This window comes from Lonchura striata, chromosome Z, assembly GCF_050655825.1.
Source record: "Lonchura striata isolate lonStrDom1 chromosome Z, ASM5065582v1, whole genome shotgun sequence".
NCBI lineage: Eukaryota > Metazoa > Chordata > Aves > Passeriformes > Estrildidae > Lonchura > Lonchura striata.
The window spans coordinates 80,480,621-80,499,497 of record NC_140740.1 but is presented as its reverse complement, the minus strand read 5'-3'; the positions used below and the strand labels follow the sequence as shown (position 1 = coordinate 80,499,497).

Sequence of the window (18,877 nt, the reverse complement as noted above, 5' to 3'; positions counted from 1 at the left end):
CTATCAGTGTGCTTGTTTGGTTTAGGAATGAAAAGGCAGGTGTTTGGGCACAGGCCTGTGCAGACACCCGTGCCCTGTTGTGGCAAATTCTGTCTGTCTGAGTGCAGCTGGACGTGCAGAACTGCACCTTCCCCAAGAATGAATCAGGTATGCTGATGGCAAAATGATAAAAAACCTCTGTAACCTCACACACACATTTTCTGGGACAAGAATAGCAGCTGAATTTAATTTTTGAGGTGACTTCTTACATATTCTGGCTTGACCTGAGACTGTTCTGAAAGACTCAAAACTCTTGTAGCAGCTAGTGGGATTCTTGTTATAGGAAAAACTCAGCATGGTTTTCCAAGCACATCAACTAGTTCTGTTGTGAGCCCCACCTCTTTTGACCAGTACTGTGGACATAAAATAAACACCTCTACTCATCACTGTCTGACATCCCAGTTGCAAGTTCAAAGCATATGCTTCAGGCTTACAGTCACTGTTCAGATGCTGAGGGTGGTTGTTTTCTTCTCATGAATATGAATATCCTGTTCAAAATAAATGTTGGCAATCTGTGGCGGCCTAGGACTGAAAACAATGTCAAATTAATCTAGCAGGTTGTCAAGAGATCAAAAATACCATCAGCGTATGAGCTGATGTAACTTATTGCAAGTTACATAAACCAGGAAGGCATCTTAATAGAGTGATTGATGGCACAGCAAATACTACTACAAGAGGCTTTTAGAGTTAACCCATCATTTAGGTTACTTTTCCATCAGCTGTGTAAGATTCCGTTCAGTTGTCTAATTGAAATAATTAAATTTAACTAGCTGCAATAAAAAGTGTAGAAGAAAAACAAAAATCAAAGATACACTGTATTTTGTAAGGTGGGACTGAACATGAAAGCCCCTGGTACAAAAAAAAAGTACTCAAACATACACAGCCCTCTGTTAAGATCTGATATTTTTTACAAGGTGAAAAAAATGGTCTCACTGAAGAGAGTAGTATGTCTTCCACTAAGTCATTCAAGTTTTAAGGTCAGGATTAGACTGAGGTAATTCCCTGTGTTTAAGTTTTAGGGAACATTTAATGGATATGACAGAGTTTACCTTATATACCCCTGACACTGGATACACCATCCTATTTTATTTTTTAGAAGTCAGAAATAGAATTATTCTGAATGCACAGGGAATGCTGGTTTCCTTTCAATGTTCCTTTCATTTTGGTGATGGAGCAAGATGGGTTCAAACAGCTTGAAGTAAGAAAAAGCAATAGAGGTTGATATTGTTTTAAATGAAGGCATAACAACTTATCCTTAATCTTCAGTTACACTGAGTTGGTTTATTGCAGAGACAGGTGGCCTAATAGCAGTTAGAATGTGAGTACACCTGTTTTTCAGTTCAGAAAAGGGCTGATGCAGTTGCATTGAAAAAGAAAAATTAGTATAAACCTTTAGTGAAAATGACAATTAAAAATTAAAAAAAAATGTAGCAGGAAAATGAACTCTAAGAACTAAACTCATGTCAGCTTTCAAGAAGTGCTGACTGGATGTTAAATGTCAGAGACTTTTTTCCCAGACAAATAAGTTTCCATGGAAAATACTTGGACCTAGGGAGCAGCACTAATGAGATAAGTCTGTAAAACTCTCTGTGCCATTAGCAAGGTATAGGAATATTAACAGCAAGAAAAATTAGATGTCACAAAGGATTTCAGAGTGTTTCCTCCCATTCCCAGACCATCCTACCTGTTTTTATAGTAGCATGTTGTATAGCCTGTAAAATGCAAAGCCTGCTTTTTACTGTGGCTAATGGAATTCCCCAAAGCTCTGGTTAACCCAGCAAAACTGTATTTTCATAAACAGGAAACCAAAGTTAATCCCTAGAGCTTCAGAAATAATAATGATTTTTAAAAGTGTGGAAATATTTATAATTTGTATCACAATAGCAAGTAGAGGAGCCAAACAAATTGTGCATTGCTTAATACTGGACAATGTGCAAACATAGCACAAACACCACAGAAATATGCAACCTAAACAGACCAGACAGCCAGAGGGTAAGAGAGGAAACAAAGATGCATGCTAAATAATTAAGAATTTCCAAAGCCAGAATAAAAACTGAAAGAAATTACAGAAACTATATTAGAAACCTAATTACCATCAGGGTTCTTGCAAGTGTAAAAAATGCTATTGTTCTTGGAGTTTCACTTCTGTCAGAAAAAAAAGGACAATGAATGAAGGTATGCACATATTTCATTGCAGGCTCACAATGAAGCAACTGTATCACTGCAGCTACTTAGCAAAGCTCCTTTCTGATAGAAACTGTACTATTATCTGAGAAAATCCCATTGGATTTCCATTTGGTGAATTTCTTTTGTTTAAAAATCTTCATTTTATTATGCAGAAAAGCTTTGAGCCACTTTGCCAAGTTCAGGTCTTTACATGTTGAGTGAGAAGTTACTGAGTCGAGAAGACACACATTCTTTTCCTTTCTCCCCACAATTTTTTTGAGTGGTAAATTTGCCTCACACTACTTGGTGAAAGAGAACCTCAGCTTGTGTTTCAGTTGTCTGGATCTAATTCAGAAATGTACATATACTAGCTATAAAGCCTTAAGGGAGCACACATGGTGCATCAGCTTCCACATGGGTAGTTATCAAGCCACATACAGGGACTTGGATGCAAAACACATACAGATTAAGAGAGTTTGTTGGAGCTTCCAGATGAAACTTCTGCCTCTTCTGGAAAAAAAATCACAAGTTTTTTCTTTACCCTGGCTTGTTCATAGAGAAGAACTAATTGAAGGAATCAGTGGGAAGTGAATATCCTCAGCAGCTTCCTCTTTTACCCTAAAAGAAGACAAGCAAGGAGTTAGCTTTTCTGCTCCAGCCCTACCACGTTCATTTATTGGGCTGAGCTTAAAACTGGCAGCTGTGATTGGAGTCTCTTTCTGCACTGGCCACAAAGAGACCCTTACAACCGACCAAACAATCAGAGCATAACACATTACCTCTTGAGCTACATGAACAGACCACACTTCTGGTCACTCGCCTCTGGCAGCTGCAAAATAATGTGAGTTTGCCTAGGCTGCCATCATGAATCACAGAATCAGCAATCATTTAGTTTGGAAAAGACCTCCAGCATCACTGAGTGCAGCCTTTGACTGATCACCACCTTGCCAACTAGACCATAGCACTGAGTGCCACTCCCTGAACATCTCCACCAGTGGTGACTCCACTACCTTCCCGAGCAGGATATTCCAATGTTTAACAATCCTTTCCCTGAAAAAGTTCCTTATGAATTTTTCCTTATGAAAATTCCTTATGAGGGTAGCCAGTTGCCACAGGTGAGAAATGCACCTATGGCCAGCTAATGCAGCTCAGTGAGCAGCTGTCTTTATGACCTTTAATTGCAGTTACATACCTTCACTGACATGTATATGGCTACGTGAGGAATGGAGGAATCCTGTTGCAGTCATGAGTGTTATACCCACACACTGCTATTTAGTTACAATTAATGTGTGCATTTTATTGCTCATTCAAAAAAGCAGACAACGCATTTTAAAATTTGGAATTATAAGCTAATTTCCCCCTTTTAAAATCAATCTTTTCTTTTGTCACAGATACTATAAATCCCAGTAATGATAGATGTTTCTATCTGGTTTTTTGGTATGTTAACTAGTAAACATTCTGGACCACAGAGTAGGAAGAATGTAATTTACCATAAAAGGTTCATATAAATGCTGAATTATTTCTGCCTGACCATTTCTTTCAGGTTTTGGCATGAGCCCCTGAGGACAGCAGGAGAGGAAGAGGGTTCTGAAAGATAAAGTTCTTGCCTGTCTTTGGATATGGGAGAATTAGTAAAAGTAGTCAGTATACAGGCAAGACTGTCTCTGAAGAAAGAAATCAGGAGAATTGTCAGCATTTAGTCAGAAGGACACTAGAGAGACATTGTAAATTGTAAAGGCACCATGACTGCACTTCTGAGGAGCTAACCATAATAAAGCAGAACAAAAACTATTGGCCAGAGCACATTTGTCCAACACAGTTCAGTCTTCTGAAGGCTTGCATTCACTTGCAAGCATGGCTGGCTCTGTACACAGTTCATTCTCACACACACCATGATTAGTACTTTGTTAGCAACAATGGCACCTGAATACATACCACTGCTGCCAGAAAAAGCCTGACACTTGGCATATGCTTTCACAAGGCATGTGAATATTCTGACTCTGCTGCTAGACCTGGCCTGAAGGGGCTGGCAACTTACAGGTTTATGCTGCTGGTTACACAAAAAGTGTCACTTTGGGCACACCAGTGTGGGTCTGTGTCTGCTGAGACACATGACAGTGGAGAGGCCTGAAACTCTGAACTGGTACCAGAAGCACCTAACACAGATGTGGATGCACTTGACATACCTCTGTTCCTTAGAGAGGAATTGCTGTGGGGAACAGCTCAAACTGTGTGTTATCAAAGTGCTTGATGAAAATGTCACAACTCTTTAGAATATAATGGTACTACTAATGTCGGCAGTCTTTCAGGATATCATTACTGTGATAGCAGTTTTGGCCAAAGATTTTCATGATGTTTCTGCAATTCACCTGCTCCTGCATGGAATGTAACCAATGAAAACTGGAAGTTCTTACATCACATACCTCAAATGTACAATATTGAAACAACACATTGCATGGTGTTCCACTTATTGGTTCATATGCTTACGAAATCAGATAGTCCTGCTGATATATGCTTATTCTCAACACTTCCATGTAAGTACACATTATTTTCTGCACAAATTCAACAAAATTTATTTTAGCATGTATTTTTCAACATTGCTTTGCTCCTTCTTACAATATTTTTCATGAGTGGAGTCCTGAGAAACAGAGCTTGGGAAAGAAAATGAACTTGTGGTTTTAAACTAACTGGATCTGCACCAAAATTCTGGATTAAATTTCTGGTTTTACCACATACTATATATATATGACCTGAGGCAAGGTATACTGTCTCCTTATTTCTCATCTTGAAAGCAGGGATAATAATAGTTTCTCTACATAACAGGATTCTTGTGAAGTAAAATCCATGAACAGTAACGATAATCTTCAGCAGAATAGAAATAACAGTTGCAGCTGTTCTTTGCAGGTATAAAATGAGGCCAAGTGCCATGTCCTGCATTTGGGTCTCAGCAAACCCCTGCAGCACTACAGGCTGGGGGAGACAGATGCTTGGCAAAAAAGGGCTTGGGGGTGCTCATTGCAGGCGGGCTCAGTGTGAGCCACTGTGTGCCCAGGTGGCCAAAAAGGCCACTGGCATCTCGGCCTGAACCAAGAACAGTGTGGCCAGCAGGACGAGGGGCGTGATCATCCTCCTGTACTTGGGGTTGCTGAGGCTGCAGCTCAAGTCTGATTCTAACGCACTCACTTTAAAAAGGACGTTGAGGTGCTGGAGGAAAGGGCAACAAGGCTCATGAAAGTCTAGAGAACATGTCTTATGAGGAGTTGCTGAGGTAGCTGGGTTTGTTTAGTCACAAGAAGGGAAGGCTCAAGGGAGACCTCATTGCTCTCCACAACTCCCTGAAAGGAGGCTGTAGTGAGGTGGGGGTTGGTCTGTTCTACTGTGACTGCAGTGAGAGAATCAGAGGAAATGGCTTTCAGCTGAGGCAGGAAAATCAGATTAGATATTAGAATTTTTTTTCACTGTTAGGGCATGTCAGGCATTGGAATAGTTTATCCTGGGAGATGGTAGAGTCACCATCTCTGGAGGTGTTTAAGAGGTATCTGGATTCAGTGCTGGATGATGCTGGTTAGTGCTTCAAGGGTTATGATGTTAGTGCTGGGCTGATGGTTGTACTTGGCAATCCTGGAGGTCTCTTCCAACCTTTATGATTCTAGGGTTCTAAATAAGGGTGTTCTAAGAGTGTTCCTCTACTAAACACACACAGCAAAAACACCATCTGCAGGGCCCTGAGCTGAAAGTGGTTTTCAGTGACTGGCTCTTGAATGGAAGATCAGTGTCAGGGCATGCCTGATGGAGGCACTGCTCACACTATGTCCTTCTGAAGGCAAATTAGACATAAGTATACTGGTGGGCACAAAGCCCTCTCAGAAAAATATCCAAAATGGTAAAAACACAGCCTGGAGAAATAATAAACCATAAACATGCAGACAATTAAAAAAAAAAAATTATCTGGCACATTTTTCCGTTCAGCTCATGCCACCGAACCACAGATGATGTGCAAAACCAGGAAAAGTCGTGCACAGGAGAGATGGCAACCTAAGTCTCTCTGTAAAGAACCAACACGGGGTACAGCTTCCAGCCATACTTCTGCACCTAGCAAGGAATATCTGATATTGCATGTTCATCGTGTTTCCATTTCGAGTCATGCTTGCCACCTTCAGCATTTTCCCCTTATTTTTTACTTTTAAAACACAACGTATGATCTGTTGAAACGGAGCGGAGATAGCTCTTGTGACCATACCTATTTTGAACCACCAAACCAGCTACAGGTGTGGAGCACCCCTGACTCGCCACCTCTCTGTCGGCAACTGAAGCGGCTGCCGGGGGAAGGGGGGATGTAGGACGCTGAAATTTTACCGACACGCAGAGCGGGCTTGCTGCTGTCGACAGCTGGGGGGTCAGAAGAAAGAACCCCTTCTCATTTTCCTGTCCGACCGCAAGCACGACAGCTTTCGTGACCTGCTTTCCGCTACTCCTTAAGGCCGCGGCGATGCCAGCACATTCCGGCTAGAGCAGTCAGCGCTGCGGTGGGAGCGGGCCGGGCAGGGAGCGCTGCGGCACTGGCGGAGGCGGCGGAGGAGGAGCGGGCGGCACCGCGATAGCGCTGACGGGCAGCGGCAGCCGCTCTTTGTCCCCTCCCCTCCCCGGCGCGCCCAGCCCCGCCGGCAGCGCGGAGGGGAGCGGGCCGGCCCGGGGATTCCCTCCCCGCGCCGCCGAGGTCGCCATCTTCACCCCCGAGCTCGCCCCGGACGCCGCCGGCCGGGCGCCCGGGGAGCCGCCGGGAGCCTGCGCCGCGCCCGCCCGCTGCATGTGACCGGCGGGCGGCAGCGGCCTCCTCCGCGGACCTCGGCTGCGTCCTCCTCCTCCTCCTCCGCGGATCTCGGCTGCGTCCTCCTCCTCCTCCTCCGCGGATCTCGGCTGCGTCCTCCTCCGCCCCCAGCGCGGGGCGCCCGGCGGCGGGAGACGGAGGTGCCGGGGCGCGGCGGGCACACAAAGGAGCGGGCGCCGCCGTGGGCAGCGGTGAGTGGCGGGGCAGGGCTGCGCGGTCCCCGCGCTCGGCACACCCTGCCCCGTACCTGCCGCCGGGCCGGGCTGCGGCCACTCCCTTTCCCGGGGCCCCGCTGGGAGCGGCGGGGGTGGTGCTGCGCCGCCGGTGTTTCCCGCACCGCCGGCCCCACGGCCGGGCAGCTGCGAGCGAGGGCCGGTGCTGGGCGGGGCGGTGCGGGGGAGGCTCCGGCCGTGCCGCCTCGGGAGCGGGCAGTGCCGCGGGCGCGGCGGGTGATGCTCAGCCCTGATCCCCCGCTTGACGCTCGGACAAAGAGGAGCGACCAACTAATTTTGTGGTGGGCGATTAAAAAAAAAAAAAAAAAGAAGAGGGTTTGGGCTCCCTGGGTTTTGTCGGGTTTCTTTTGATGATTTGGTTTGTTTTGGGGGGTGGACTTTTTGGGTTCTTCGTAATGCCATGCGCCCCCGAGCGTGCGGGGGCAGGGCAGGTGCGGCGCGGGCCCGGGGCCGGCTGTGCCCGCACAGGGCGCGGTGCCGCGGCGGGGATGCCGCGACGCCTCCGTCCCTCCCATCCGCGTCCCCGAGCGGCGTGCGGAGCCCGCGGGAGGAGAAAAGGCCCTCCCGGCCGGGGTGCAGCAGCAATGGCTCTGGTGCGCATCTAGAGAGGTAGCGCTTAACAGCTGTTGTTTGAAATGTGGCGCTTGTCTGCTGGGCTGAGCGTGCGGGTTTCGGTCAGTTGCTGCGTGCGTGGGACCCTGTGCGCTTACCAGAATTGTAACTCTTCCATAGGAGAACGTTCCAGAGGCCCTCTGACATTTAACTCTGAAGCTGGATATGCATTAAACTGTAAGTTTTCCAGTTTTGTTTCCGAACTTGGATTGGTAAATTATTATTTCATGTCCGCGAGATAAAAACTTGAGAAGTAATTTAAGTGAGACCTTAGGCAGAATTTTCCCATGCCTTTTGCGTAGATATGTCTCTCCTAGACTGCAATAACGGGTTAAAAAATAAAAAAGAAAATCTGGGAGAAAGTGATGCCTTAAGTGCTTGCTTTAAGTGTTAGTGTGATGGATCTTATTTAATCCTCCAGGGCTGACAGTCACCTTTTAGACTTAAATCAGTGTATAGGAAATACTGCTAAGTGTAATACTAGTGTGTTTCCCTACATTTGATTGAAATAAATGAGGTTAGATGCTGCTTTCTCCTCACTCATAAGGCATATTTTGTCAAGTATTTTACTTAGGTGATCTGATTAATAGCAGCTCATTGAAGGTATATATATATATTTCTGAATTGTTTTTTACAGTGTTAAAATACAGATGCATTTTTGGAAGATGTAATTAAATATTAAATTTCTACTGTAATAATGGGATTTTTTGAAGGGTGAAAAGGACTATTGTAGATGAAATTGTAGTGATCAAGCAAATAACTACAACCACTAATGAAATTAGTAGCAGATCAAATAAGCAATGAGATAATTCACTGTACAAATTTAGTATATACATAAACTTCATTGTATGTCAATAGCTGTATCACTGCTCTTTTAAATTTGGGCTCTCCCATTACCTTGAGTGAGAAGCTGTAACCTGGATATAGCTGTCAGGGCATCTAAAGTGATTTTGCTAGCAAGGATTTCAATGTTCAAGACACTTCCTGATGAATTTTCTCTATATCTGGGCTGGAGTTGTATAGCTTACAAATTACATCACACGGTCCATATAGTGTTATATGGCACTTGTGCACCAGAGGAACAAAGAATTCAGAAGCTGTTATATGTAGGTTGTACAGAAATATTACAGTTAAAATATCTTTTGTTCTGTTTTGCAAAAAAATAATTGTCAATTTACTTGTACTGTCGTATAACCATACAAAATAAATTTCTTTTGAAGCCTGCTAGTAATTCTGATGCTGTGAGTGTTTTGGTGGTTTGCTGTGCAGTCTGGTGGTCTATGGGAAGTATTGAGGACATGGTGGCTGATCACAATAGAGAAAAGACAGAAAGATTTCAAATATCCCATCAAGTAAAAAAAAAAAAAATCTGAGTTGATTTAGAAACAGGAAAAGAAGATGAGAAATTGAGTATGTGTTCCAACTTTCTGTATATTTTACCGTACCTTTTTTAACCTGTATATCAGAGGTTTCATTGCAGTGATAAAATATTAACTCTAAAATGGTTTTAAAAAAATCAGATTATGTGCCATAGAGTTGTTACAGTAAACAAGAAGGATTAAATGTCTAATTTTGTCTCCTTGCCCAACAGTAGGGGAACTGGAGCTTTTCTAGGAGTAATGGTTGTTGGTGGTGAAATGGTGCTGATCAACAGTTGTTGCTGTAATTGATTGTCCACTGCAGAGGAGTCCATGTAACACCCATTAACTTGAGCAAACCCTTAAGATATTTGTGCCAGACCTTTTGACCCTGAGTTGGGGGTGAAGGGGCTTCTTTTTTTGCCTCTTGAGTTTCTCGTCACTAGAATTATAAAGTGCACTACTAGAAAAATAGTGCATTTTTTCCTTTACACCACTGACAGGGGGAGCATACTTCATCCTGTGATACATCTTTGAGGTGGCAGTTTAATGAAGTTCAGGATTATTTTTTTTAACTATTAGGAATAGCACTGAGATACTTGCTCTGCTTAATGTGATTTATAGACCTACCTTTTAGGCATGAAGCATAATGTGGAATTAAATTATTCAGTAAAGAAAAAAAGAACCCTGGTGTTGAAGTACTCCCTTGAGATACTGCTTCTGTTGAAATTTTTTTATTATTGTTACTTTATTTTCATTGAATTTAGCTTGACAAATTAAATGTAAACTTAGCATACCATACTGCTAAGGAAAATCTTGTGCCAGTCTGTTTTGCATGCTCTGTCGTGTTTCGTTTTAGCTCTGGACAGAAACCCACTGGGTTCTGGTCAGTGTCAGTGAGTGCTTGGATAGAATTCAAATGAGACTAATTTTCACTTTTGAGTGATATAATTTGTCTTTTCAAATCAGTTTTCAGCAACTCAGTTGCAGCTCTTGACAGCCTGGATCCAGGTAGTGAATAGCAGTTTATCATATAATTCATTAGTGCAATATTTGTATTTCCTAGCTATGATTCTAGCAAGCGTTATAGACTTGCCTTACGTAAATACATGTAAACACTTATCTTTGGTCACCGCCTTACCCCTGGGTGTGTGTTTCTCGTTCTACGCCTCTGTGTGCGTGTAGATAGAGAAAGTGGATGAAGGCCAGTGTGGCCCCTGTTTCTTGTGCCATATTCATTAAAATGTGTTTGTTGCTACCGTAACTTTAATATTAGCCATCCTGTGCCTCCTAGTTTTAATACTGGCCTTGTATTGTGTAGTGATTAAAAAGAGTTTTAGAGGAACTTAGGGTGTTGTGAAAGTGTTCATCACTGTTTTCATGCTTTAAAAATGCTTTCTGAAGGACTGTAGACAATTGACTGCTGAAACATGAATGCCTGTCTCCCAACCCAGTTTTATCAGTGCTCAAAGTATATTTAGCTGGGTTGACATGAAGGAGTTATTTTTCTATTATAGCTGCTGTATTACTTTTGTGTTAAAAAGTACTGAAGCAAAGTGTATATCACTACACAAACAAATTATTTTATTTTTTGAATAGACTAGATGCAGATGCACTAGAAAAGCAGGCACATGGTGTTCTTTTCTGTTACCAAGCCTAGGAGGAAAATGAAGGAGAGAGGGGGAGGAGGAATGCTGCTCTGAAGGATGCTGATCTTGAGATGGGTGGATTGGATTAATTTTTCTTTAAAGAAAATCAGTTTATCTGAAGAGAGGCTTTTGAGTATTCACAGTCACTTAAAGGTTTCATGTTATTTTGATGAAGCAAGTCTGTCTTGCATGATGAGTGTCTCATGATGACAAATTCGAGGGAGAGGCATCCTGAAGCAATTTAACGTGGGTAAAAGAGCAATCAAACAGCTGCAGTGAACGTGTTTAAGTGGAGGCTTCACATAAAGGGCAGATTGAGCAGGAAGCTCAGCAGCGAGAAAGCTGCCTAAGAGTAGCAAAGTGAATGTAGGAAAATTAGGCTGGTGAGTGTCCTATGAGAGGGTCTTGGCTCAATGCCTGTTACATAGATGGGTAACTCTGCCTGAGGACTCGTGTGGTCTTTCTCAAATGGAATTTTTGTGTGTGCTCAGAAAGGAGCAGTAGTTTCTGTTGACTGCTTCACCTCAACAACAAGGGGAAGAGAGGGGTTGCCTTGTCTATATAGAAGGCAAAGGTAAGGGAGTGCAGACCTGCTTCAGAGCAGTCTTACATGCTCTTTGTCAGTGTCACATAACAGAATGGCTTAGGAAGGAGGTGTAAGAGGAAGATGTAAGGTGTAAATGAAATTCTTAGCAGGTTTAGCAGGCTTCTTCCTGAAACATAACTGAAATATATTAATCTTCTCTTCTAATTTATTTAGTTTTCTGTCCAGTCAGATTTGCAATTTTTTTTGTCAGATGTCAGAGGGAGAGTTGCTGGTGTGACTCTCAGGGATGTCTTGTGCAGGGCTAGGAGTAGGACTTGATTATCCTTGGGGGTCCCTTCCAACTCAGCATATTCTGTGATTCTGTGGTACCTTCTGTCTGCATGTGTATTAGTGCATGAGTGGTGCATGGGAGAAAGCTAAGTGCTGATAATTGCACTGCCTGAAGAGCTAGGAACTGCTACACAGCTTGCTTCTGTGTTATGGCTAAACTATATTCAACAAACAACTGAAATGGATCTCGTGCAATGTGAGTTGCGTCCAATAGTTTACTTATTTTGCTGATGTTGAAAGTAGGGATCCTCTTATAGGCTGGCATCTAGTCATGTCAAAGGCCTATTGAATTGCAGTTGCCTGTGCCCTTGATCTGATACCATAGTTACTATGAAAGTTACCTCAGTTCTTCACTGGACAGAATTTGAATCCTTTCCCCACCATCCATAAATTGTAACAGAAGTGTGCTGGCCTGTGATGAGGTTTGTTTGCATTGTATAAAACAGTGCCTCTGTGTTGGGGAAGAGGTACTGGAGGAGAAATTACAGTTCATCTTTATAGAAAAAGAGAAACTTTGGTCTAAACAGTAATGCTGGGAGAGAAGTGCACATGGAGATGACCTCTCTGATCTGGTAACTTTTCACAGCTAAACAGTTAAAATGCTTTGAGTTGCACTTTAGGCAAGCAGGGATAAAATATTTTAAGTATCTCTATCAATTTAGGCCAAAAGAGAGAGCTTTTTTTTTTATCAGTATATGAGCAGTACAAGGGCAAAACTCTGCATGAGCCAAGTAACTGATTACAGACTGCATGGTTTGCTGGGTATTTTGGTATCTTGTACTTTTTTATAAATCGCTGTACAACTCAACCTCTTTTTTTCTAACTGTATGGGCCTTGAACTTTATCAGTTATTACGAAGAGTTCAAAAATGTTTCCTTACAAAAACTTCCTTTTCACAGAATAGAACGTCCATTGCCACCAAAACCTCCCCAGTTAAAATCCCAATTGTCCTCATAGAAAAAATAAATGTGTACCTTCAGACTGAGGTTTATGAATTCTGTCTTAAATTTAGTACCTTTTTTGTCTTAAAGTTCTAGCTTATCTTTGTATGGGCTTGATATACTTTTCCCATGCTTAATTTTTGGAATGGGACCTTAAATAATCTTTTTTGTACTCATTCACTGAATTTGGAGACTAACTGTTTAAATCTCTTGCAAAAATAGGGCTTTTCTAATTTGCAGCTGGCTTCCTTGTCAAAACAGTCATGCTGCTTAGTACTGAAATATTATATGCAGAAAGTGTCTTGTTACATTTATTGGTTGCTTTTATCTTACAGCTCATATTCAATAAGTCTTGTACTGTCTGATAACACTTCTTTTAATTGGCCCCATGTGATGCAGCTATTAGCAGCAAACACCAGTCGCTAGAGGAATTCCACCTACTCCTTTAAAGCTTCCTGAGAACAATTTTTCACTTGAGCTCAACTACCTATTTCTTCTTTTAACCCTTCAAGTGAATGGTATCTTTGTATATTTGCACTGAAGTTCTTTTCTAGTAAGCTGAGTTTTATAAGCTTTGTTCTGCCTTGATACAGTTAAAAAAACCTAAAATTGATGTGAGAATGTAGTTTCAAGTTAAGTAGTTCTGTTCACTTGAACTGCGTAAACAGATTTTGAGATACAGTAGAAGCTGTTTCCTTCAGCCAAAATTAAATATAAATATTTCAGAAATAGGACTTTACCTATTTTATTTGGTGTAGACATGTTCAAAAAGTCAGTGTACAGTGGACTGGAAGAAAGGCTTAAAATGTGTATTTTAAGTAACATCTAGTTTTTAAGGGGAGGAAAAATAGAGCAGGGAGTAGTCTTCACCAAATAACACCAAAGTGTTATTTTTGGTATTTCATGCACTCCTCGCTCATCTGATTTTTTTGGTTTTGTCTTCAAGCATATGTGAGGAATTACCTTTTCAGAGGTAATAGAAAACTAAGCTTTGATGCATTCTGTTATTTTATTTCTTTTTGGCTGGTTGATGGTTTTGTCCTATCAAAAATTCATCTTGCACAAATGTTTAGATGATGTGCTCGCAGTAGGAGCATGTCACTGGTTACAGTCAGGGTTTGCTACCCTTGCTTGTAATCAAGTCTGTCCTTCAGTGTTGAAATAGGGACTTTTTTTAAAGGATAAATCTAGGTGTGTTCAGCTCTGCTATTTCTTATAATTACACCTTGTTTTCCTAAGCTGCCTTCTAAATGGCCAATTCTTGGGTACTCTTTAAAAATCTTGGTTCAACTTGAGACTGCAATGAGGTGAATTTGAAGAGGCAGTATGTCAGTACAGACAGTTTCACATGTGGATCATCCTCTAGAGTCTACTGTATCCAAGCTTCCTCTAAGCTTTTCCTGTAGAAGAACCTCTAAATCCCCGCACTGGCGCCTTGACTTTCCATGAATGATTGTTAAGTGGCACTTACACTTAGCAGAAGCCTTTCCTGGAAAGTCAGCAGGAGTGGTGACTCCTTTCAGCTCTAAAGCATTGCAGGTCAAACCCAAGCTATGATTAAATTAGTGGTGAAGCTTTCCCTGAGATCCTGAATTCATTGCAATTTAAAGTCTGCAGAGGAAGTTAGCTGCATCTCTGCAAGAATGCATTTGCAAGAGTGATACTGGCCATCAACCAGCAGTTAACAGTTATGGTGGAGTCTTAATTCTTACATTTCTTCAGTAGAATTGCAGGTAATTGTATCCAGAGGTGCTTACAGACCAAAGTGTGAGCATTATCGGTTTATATACAGAAAAATACAGATGCTGGAGGTTGTGGTGGATTTAATTTTTAACGTATTTATTATTTGGTTGGGGCACCTTTGCTCCCAGTCCTTTGTCCTCTCTGTTGTCAGGATATATATGTATTCATAGTTAGATGATCCTTATTTCTTAGGATTATTTTATTATTATTTAGTTCAATTAAAAATTGTGATAGATAAAAGGAGACTGCATCAAGAGTGATCCCACTTGGGAGAAACTCACAGCAGGCACAGACCTCTGATAGTCCAAAGAAGTGTGCATTTTAGTGAAATAGTATGTAAATTAGGAATTCCATTAAAGAAAATACGTTGTTCTGAAAGTGATGCTTCCACAGATTAGATAGGTACTCAAATATTCACGGAGGTAATGGGTGTTTCTAGATTATGCTTTTAATGCTGTATATATGCTAATTCGCTTTTAAAAGTCTTAAACTTTTTCTTTCAAGGTCTTTTCTTTCAGAAAGTGTGATCTGAAAGCTTTGTTGCTTTGTTTCTACTGGTTGAGATCATATTCAAATATTTTTGTCAGTGTTCTTCTGTACAGACAATTTTATCAAACTATTTGTGACTTAATGTCTTTTAAAATGTAATTTAATTTGTGCTAGTATCTATTCAAAGATGCTGAGGTCAAATGCTGTACTGTTCTGAAGTCCCAGGCAGCAAATTTTGCAGATCACCATGGTAATGTGAGTGTGCGCATGTGGGAGGAACGCTAAAGTTGGAATCTGCATTAACAGAATCTGTTAATATTACATATGCTCAGTGGCACTAGCACTGCTTGTTCTTTGACATGCGTGTTCTTTGACTGCATGTTCTTTGCTTAATTAAAAACAAAGTAATATAATGGAATTAAAAGCCCCTATTGTCTAATTTTTAATTTTTTTGTGTGCGTATGTGTGTTTCTGAAACAAATCTACTGAAATACTAAAATATGGGTAATTATGGAATCTTATTTATGTTCAGAAAATGGCATATGATGATCTTTTAAACTAGAAAAGAAGCTCCACAATTTCTTTGATCTCTCTCTGAGAGCTTACAGATAGACTTAAAAGTCATTGTGTTACAGCTAGAGATATCTGCCAAGAGAACTTGCTACTGATAGTGATTTCTCTCAAAGCACTGTGAATGTTTAAGGTGTTTGATTTTGGGTAAGCATATTTGGATTCTTTTGTACTTGCAGTTGTTTTCTCAGATATGGAATTAGTTCTGAAATATCACAATACTAGCTTAGGTTTTTTTAAATAAAGAACTGTGTTCTGCTCTGAATCTGATTCTTAATTGCCCTTAGTGCTGATTACAGATAAACTTATAAATGCCTATGAATTTGTAGGAAAAGTGGACAAGAGAAAAGTTAAAGCTGACTTTTCTTGTCTCTCTATTACTGTAGTCTAAATAAACTTGGAAAAATCGGAGACTTGGATGAAGAATGATTTATTTTCCCCATTGCTGTATTGATTGTCTCAAGCCTCAAAGTAGGAGAACAATGAAGTCTGTGAAGGATGTAGAGGGGAAGCCATACAAAGAGTAGCTGAGGTCACTCAGTTTGCTGAGCCTGGAGGAGACTGAGGAGAGGCAGACCTCATTGCAGTCTACAACTTCCTTGTGAGGGCAAGAGGAGTGGCACTGATCTCTATGACGGCCAGTGGCAGGACCTGAGGGAATGGCATGAAGCTGCTATGCTAGGAGAGGTTTAAGTTGGATATTAGGAAAAGAATTTTTACCCATAGTGTGTTTGTCCCTGGAAAAGGCTCCCTTAGGAAGTGGTCACAGCACCAATCCTGGCAGAGTCCAGAAGTGTTTGGATAATGCTCTTGGGCACATGGTGTGACTCTCTAGGCTGTCCTGTGCAGGACCAGGAGTGGGATGATGATCCTTGTGGTTCCCTTTCAGTTCAGGACATTATATGATTCTATGAAGTTTTAATTACTGGCAATAACTTACTGGCTTAAAAATACTGACCCACTGGTATTGAGAATTACAGGCATTGATATGGGTTCAAAATGCAGACCAAGTCATTATGACTTTTGTAAGACTGCCTGAGAGAATGGGCTTCTTGGCTCTTTCATTGCATAGGTAAACTTTAGAGCAAAACAACCAAGAAGGATGGGGTGTTGGTTCACCAGAGCTGCCTTTGCCACCAGCAGAGCAATTAGCCTGGAGTGACATGAACATTCAGACTGTTCTTAACTTGGGAGGTCATCTGGAGATCTGAGCCATCTGTGTGCGCATTCACATTACTTGGTGCATTTTGTTTTTACAATGCTATTCACTTGTTGTACACAATCTGTCATAGTAATAATGCTTATTACTGTGATATATTTCCTTCAAAATGCCAGGCCTCCTTTTGAGAGTGCAAGTGTGGGCAGTGATGGCTTTGACAATCTTTGCCTTAGGAAAGCAAGCTGCTTTTTCAGGGCTCTTTTTGCAAGGGCTGAACATGCAGTGTTGTCGTTTGTATATCTAGTGACTTGCTAGGTCCATTTTTGCTTTTTGAGGAGAAGGATACTTACCATCCACTAGACTATCTCTCTTGAAAGCTCTTTAAAATAAAAAACTTGAGGGTCAGTAGGATTTCAGACAGTGAACTGTTGTAGTTTCGGGTGGTATTTTTTTTTCATTCCATCATTTCCTTGACCTGTCTGCTTCTGTTAGGTGCAGGATCTGTAGTACCACACAGATTGATTGTCACCTGGATGATCTAAAGCAGACAGATTTCTCATACTAGATTTTGAAGAAAAAATTCGAGTAGACTACATCCTTTATCTGATGAATCAGTGAAGTTACTCATGTCAGGTTTTCAAAGTCTGTATTGGCAGGTGTGGAAACAGAGTACCTGCTCTTAAAAGCATGCTACTAAATGCACTTCCTTCTGCTGCATATTAAAAAAGAAAAGCATTTAGGGTCGTAAAATAATAGAAATACTAATCTACAAATACTTCTTCTTCCACTTTAGAAAGATTTAGCTTCTCAAACTTTGTAACACATACTGAGTTTCTCCATACTCAAAATTCAGTGTGTCTAATTAAAGTGAAATACAAGGTTTCACCCTTTTATGTAGCTGAATTTCTGCCCTTTCTGCTTCTAACCCCAAAGTACTTTTCAGTATTCTCCCTAGTGTGTTCATGCAGTGTTATGTGTTAATTTTCTAAAGCGGGCATGTGTGTCTCTGATGAGCCAAGGAATTTCATTAGAAAGAGGAGAAATAGAAAGCCTGATGCCAGTACAGATAAACATGACCTGGACACCCATCTTCTGGGTGTCTGACAATTCCTTCCTTCTCCTAATTCTGGGAGAATTATTTGCCTTTTTTTCTGTCTTGGGGGAATTTCTGTAGGCTAACCAAGATAATGCAAGCATTACAAAGTATTGAAATGTCTTGGTGTTGCTATCTTCTGAGGATCTCTTGAGAACAGTGTTTGCGATGAGGAAAAGGCATTCTGAGGTATGTTTAAGTAAGCTGCTGTCCCAAATTCTCTTGTAGGGCTAAATTGGTGAAAAGAAGTATCTTTCTCCTTAAGAAACAGTGTCCTTCTGCTAAAAACATACCTTAAGTGTAAACTCCATCTCTAGTTTGTCCTCTTAAGGAACTCTGAATTTGAAATTTATAACCCTGTAATAGTAATGGGAGAAACTAAAATGAACCTCCATGATTTTCTTCAACGTATCTTTAATGTTATATACTGTATGTCTATTTTGGTGCCAAATATTCACAGCTCTAAACTCATTGACATTTCACTGACTCCATTCATTGTGGCTCTGTGTAATTAATTGCTGTACCAGTTACAGGCTTCATAGTGAAATTATAAAATATGCTCTATGGGCTGTCTTGTTATTTTCTGTATGTATCTGACTTTGCCTTTGACTAGAATAGAATGATGATTGTAAATCTGTGTGTATATATGGTATATGTCTATGGAGATAAAAATTACTTAGGTGCAAGATAAATCATTGGCATTTTTTCCATTTCTGTTTTTAATAACTCTCAAAATGATGAAAAAGTTTCAAATGAAGACAGTGAAACCCAATGCAAACTTTAGATTTTTATCTTCTAATGGAAAACAGTGAAACTACTGAAGTTCACTGTTTTTTTCCTTCCAGTGGACAGGACCGAATGTTTGCAGGCTATTTAACTGTTCATGAACTGTAAATTCATGGGCTCTTTAGCTTAGAAAATATCCTTCTTTATGGCATGAATACATTTTTAAAGTTTACAGTGTACGTGTGTTGTGTTTTCAAGTTCTGTATCAAATTTCAACCTGTTTTGTGTAATTAGAAAACAACTTAGAAAATGTTGTGGAACTACAGTAATGCTTCTGCTCTCTGGATTTGATACTTAAATCCATAATACTTAAATACTAATTTTCTCAATTCTG

The 18,877-nt window shown here is 41.0% G+C and overlaps 1 protein-coding gene across 13 annotated transcripts in view; it reads left to right on the top strand.

Moving 5' to 3' along the window:
• Window positions 1–7,077: 7,077 nt before the first annotated feature.
• CDC42SE2 (CDC42 small effector 2) overlaps window positions 7,078–18,877 on the top strand; it is an 81,893-nt gene continuing 70,093 nt past the window's right edge. For 7 of the 13 annotated variants that reach the window (XR_014951043.1, XM_085566058.1, XM_085566054.1 and 4 more), the window contains exons 1-2: window positions 7,078–7,224; window positions 7,999–8,055. The gene's annotated coding sequence lies outside the window, so the exon portion shown is untranslated. Of the gene's footprint in view, window positions 7,225–7,391; window positions 7,548–7,611; window positions 7,876–7,998; window positions 8,056–18,877 lie in introns of those variants that run through there. The other 6 variants (XM_085566057.1, XM_085566051.1, XM_077790031.2 and 3 more) reach the window with 5 other exon arrangements.